The sequence below is a fragment of the Varanus komodoensis genome, unplaced genomic scaffold, assembly GCF_004798865.1.
Source record: "Varanus komodoensis strain SLA01 unplaced genomic scaffold, ASM479886v1 scaffold26, whole genome shotgun sequence".
Classification (NCBI taxonomy): domain Eukaryota; kingdom Metazoa; phylum Chordata; class Lepidosauria; order Squamata; family Varanidae; genus Varanus; species Varanus komodoensis.
The window spans coordinates 9,590,735-9,595,901 of NW_025335684.1; positions in this window are offsets into that span (position 1 = coordinate 9,590,735).

Consider the following 5,167-nt stretch of genomic DNA (forward strand, 5'->3'; position numbering starts at 1 on the left):
GATCCAGGCAAGGTCGCCATTCTCTGCTTCCAGCCCTGTCTCATCTTGGGCTAGCTACATCTGTCAGGTGTGTCCGTCTGCCTCAGCTTCTCTCCCCAACCCCTGGCTTCCTGCTCTGTCCTGTGGGTACCCTGCCAGAATTTGCCAGCCCTTCAGACTGAATGGGGCCAAGTCATCCAAAGATTCAGCAGGGGGCAGATGCCCATGACACCGTTCTTCAGAGACCACAAAACCTGGCAAGCACATCGACTCTGCTGCAGGTTGAAATTTGCACCCTCTCGTGTCTCAGGGGCTGGAAAGTCCAGCTGGGGTAAAGGTGCTCCAGCCAGAATTTGCTGCCCTGTGCCTACCCCAACCCAGTGGGAGCAGAATTAAGCAAGGACCATGGCGTTGCTGTGAAGGGAGATGAGGTGTGATGCAAGGCTATGCTGCAAGGCTATGCTGTCAGCCCTGCTGAAAGATCACTGACTTTTTTTCCTCTGCCCTCCCCATCCCCCTTTCCTCTTGTGTTGTGTCTTTTTAAATTGCAAACCTGTGGGCAAGGACTATCCTGTTTTTATTGATTGTTTGTAAATAAAAGTAAAATAACTGAAAAGATGAGGCAACTGCATTTTTCGAAACTTAAGCCTTTGTTTTAGTTTTTATTTTAGATATTTGCATTTGAAAGCACAGTTGGACAGACAACATTTTTGTACAAACGTCATGTTTTTGGTATAATACAATATATTAATATATATTTCTGCAACACTTTGCTTCGTCTGATAATTCTGCCCACCACCCTTCCAACTCCAAGGTCTCATAAAGAAAGAATACAGCTAAGGCACATTTTGTTCCACCTAACAGAAAGACAAGGCAAGTACAAAAAAGATTAGTGCAATATTTAAGACAAATAGTGGGGTTATTGGTGAGTGCTGGACTTGAGACTGGAAGCATGGGAGCTGCCCCCTCACATAGCTATGGCCCAATCATTTTGTTGTCACTTAACCTACCTTGCAGGGTTGTTGCGGGGACAAAATGTTGAGGGGAAACCCCTTGAAGAAGGAGCTGGATTAAAATGTGTTATACAGAGGTAAATGCCAAAGAGCATGTTTTACTATAAGAAAAGCATTTGAACTGCATTCTTTTGAGATCATTACCAGTCAATTTAAGGTATTTTTAGACACCTCATGAAATACTCATTTAAATAAATATCAAAATATTGGCATCCTTTTGTTTGGATGCTGCTTTGATTCTCCACCACCCCCTCCACAAAACAAACCCTTTACTGGATATGAGGTTTGCTTGTTTTCCTAATTGCTTACAAAATATTTCAGTATATTATTATGCATATAATGATGTGTAACCAAGTAGGTATTTTAATTCTCATTTCCCAAACAACCAAAACAAACTGGGAACAAAAGTAATTTGCTTGTAAAAAAATGTTTGCCAGAATAATTATCATCACCATAGTAAAAGTCACATAGAACGAACAGAGCGCTGTGAGAATTCAGAGTATTTATTTCAGGGACTGCATTGTTCTGTTTAGAAATTCCCCCCTTTCTTGCTGTCTTGGTGTGAATCAGCCCCAGAAAAGCGAAACACCAGGGAAGCCTATAGTTCAGCTCCACAAATCTGAGCCCTGGCACCGTTTGCATAATTTGCAAAATCATTTAGTAAGCTACAAATGACACATTCGACAAAGTCTATTGGTATTTTTTTAAGCAATGGTGCATTTTTTTAAATAGGTTTTATTTTTGCAATGCCTCAGAGGCCCACAAGGGGCCGAGCATTTCTCAACACCACGATGAACACTGTCCAAAAGTGGGGACTGTAATTTCATTTGTACCTGCTGGTGACGGTGCATCTCTGACCCACCACCAAAGCATCTTCTGCCCTTGAGGGCTGCTCTTTTCCAGGATTGCCGGAATCATCGACAGTGGCAACTGGCCCCTTACTCCCCTGCTCTGGTCCTGAGGAAAACCCCTCATTTGCAAACGCAAGCTCCCCCAAAGGGATTTCCCCTCGAGCCTGCAAGCTTCCCCCTCCTTACTTGCTGGAATCCCCCTAATTATTGTGTGATTTACATTTTTAAAAAGCTGCACAGGAAAGATGAATTTCACATCTCATTCCACCCCCAGTTGATAGCAGAACCCGTCTGAGATGCAAAGCATATAATATTATTACATTAGGATAGCTGAGGAAGCACTCTTGATGGGCTGAATGAGGATGATGATGGTACTGGAATGTAAATGACATCGTCAGAACTGAGGTCACAGAAACCTACTGCAACTCTCCAAGACTGAATGCTTTCATAAGCCATTTCCAAACTAAATAATGTGTAGGAAGAATGAATTCGAGGGACAGGATCCGAACGGAAGCTTTCCTACCAGCCCATGTGCCTTCAGTCTCTCTGTGTACAAACTATCAGCCCAAACCAGGGTTCTATCAGCCCTGCAGGGTTCCTGATCATGGGGCCCGAAGCTTTGCGTGTGCACAAAATCAGTCCCAGTTTAAAAATCAAAGATGTTAAGAATGCAAACAAGGGCCTTTGAAGTTGCCCATGAGCAAAGCCTGGACCGCAAAGTTGCAGGTGTATTTAAGGGGGTTGGAGAAGACCACAACAGACTAGAATGGGTTTGAATATCAGTGAATCCCGACCTTGCAGGCGCTGCTATTTTTTCTCGGTCACACTGACTTGCCGAGTGGTTTTTCACTTTCGGGGCAGATTTGTGCTAGTTTGCATGAGTGTTGCATGAGTGCAGACAGAAGGAAATTCTGGCAACACGTGTAACATGATTCAGCCGATGAGCAGAGGCTGGAACACACAGGGCCCGGCAACCCATGAAACACCGATGGAATGGATTCCGCAAACTCCGGACAGCCCTACACAAAGCTGGCTTCACTTTTCCTTAGGATGCATTTCTATTTCAGTGATAGCAATAATTTCAACATTTGCATCACTTGAAATTAAGTAACCCGTGCAAATCTTGTGCAAATGTGCAACGCGTGCCTGTTTTTGGGAATTCGTGACCGGTGGGGTGTAAATGGGGGGCAGGGCCTGCCAGCTCTAGGCTCAGGTACCACCCTCACATCACGGAGCAGCATCCACTGGAATAAAATATTCCTCCAATGAGAGCAGCTGGGCCTCTTTAATGCTAATGGGAGCCCCTCTTTTAATTTCGCACCATGTCTCCAGTGAGGCATCACCTGAGGAACTGGGGAAGTAAGGCTGGGACTTCTGGGACAGCAGGTGTGATGAGGACAGGTAATGGTGGTGAGCCCCAGCAGGGTTCTGGGGTACCTGCTTGGGGATGAGTTTCACAGGTGTAGTCTAAGGACTGGTCCACCTGTATGGTCAGCCCTCTTCCCAGTGCAAATCCATGGCATTCAGGGCCAGCTCCCTGGGTAGGCATGGCTGGGCATTTGCTGAGGGGCCCTCCTCAGCGGGGACCCCCAGTGACCACCACTGGGGATTGGTCCTCCTCTGTACCTCGAAAACCTGCATGTTCACTGGTCTCTCACACCGGCCGAGGCAGCAGCCGTGGGGAGGTGGAGGACAGGGAAATGCCTGGGCCCCCAGCTCTCTGCCTGGCAAGTGGGAGCCACAAGGAGAAAGAGGAGCCAGAGCAGCCGGCGAGCGTGGTGGGAGAAGGAAGGCGCCGTGAGGAGGGGGCCCAGCGAGTGTGTCGTCTCCAGTGACCCTCCAAGACCGATGCACTCCAAACACACGGGCTGCATCCAACTGGCGACAGGCGATCGCGTACGCCCCAGTCATCTCGGTGGTCCCGTGAGAAGCAGGACTTGCGCCGGATGCAGCGCTCCGGCTGCTCCGCGGGTGGTCTGGTGCCGCGAGTGTCCAAGGCGAGGCCCTGCCAGACCTGGGTTGAAAGGAAGAGGCCTGCTTCCTGCAAGTGTCCTTTCTTCTCAACTTGGCATGATGCCTGAATGGGGCTCCCCTCTCAGAAGGGCTCTGGAACAGGTTTTCGTAGGCATGAAAATCCAGGAGCAAAGCTTTGGACTTGTGTACTCCAGGCTGCAGCCAGGATCTGCCTCTTTTGGCAGGAAGTGCTCTGCATCCAGAACGTCCCCAGAATTTTGGAGAAGCACCACTGCCCCCGGCTTCCCCCAATCGGCAGGGTCACCGGACCCTCAGTGTACTGTGCTCAGCGTGCTGAAGGGGCTGCCGTGGGAAGGAGCAGCGGGGAGCCCACCTCCACCCCACAGCTGATCTGGTGCAGATCTGGATTCAAGCTCCCCTTTGCAAACTCCGCAACCTTTGCTGCTTGTCTCTTCACGATGGGAATAATCGCAATTTTGGGCTAGTGCTGGAGAATTCTCAACATGTTGCGGAACAAGAAGCCCCTTTTGCAAAGGGACCTGGCCTATGATTATTTCTTCAAAAAGATAAAATTACACCACCGCCCTCCCTATCTCTCTCGGGCTTGTGTAAAAAGAAAAAGAAAAAACAAACCTTGGTTCAGCATTTTTGCAAAGAGTGAAAGGTGAGGATCATGCAGCAGCGGAAGAGAGAAAAATGAAACCAAACAATCAGCCGCAGAGGTCTCAAGGTGCCTTTGTTGTTTAATACGTCGACAATAGTCCAGAGAGAAAGAACATACAACAGCTAAAACTTTCAAACACAGTTTTTTAAGGCCATATTTAAAAAAAGATGAAGAAACTTAAGGCTTCTCTAAAAGGGGCAACTCATAGGATGCCATGGCATGAACACTGAGTTGGAAATAGTCCAGATAAACCGATTTACCCATAGGGAAATCTTGCAGCCGACAGCCTAAATCACACGTTTTTAAGGAGGTGGTGCTGTAGTTCTGGTTGTCACTGGTGAATGGCAACCCAGGTCAAAACCGAGCACACGAATCCCTCATCCGGCACATTCCCAGCAAAACTGAAGGTGCTGTTCTTACAAGCGACATGGTCACCTTTTCCCAACCAAGGGTGATTCAAATCACAAACGGAATCAAAGACAAGTCATTTATAATATACAAATGCAGCACAATGAATTGTGCCGGGGATTTAACCGCTCTGCTATCAGAGACACCTGTACAGTATCTTGCTGTTTATTTGGCAAGGTCACAACTTTAATACTTATATGTTTTAAAGTTTCTTTCTTCGTCTTTTTTTTTAATTACAGAGAGAGAGAGAGAGAGAGAGAGAGAGAGAGAGAGAGAGA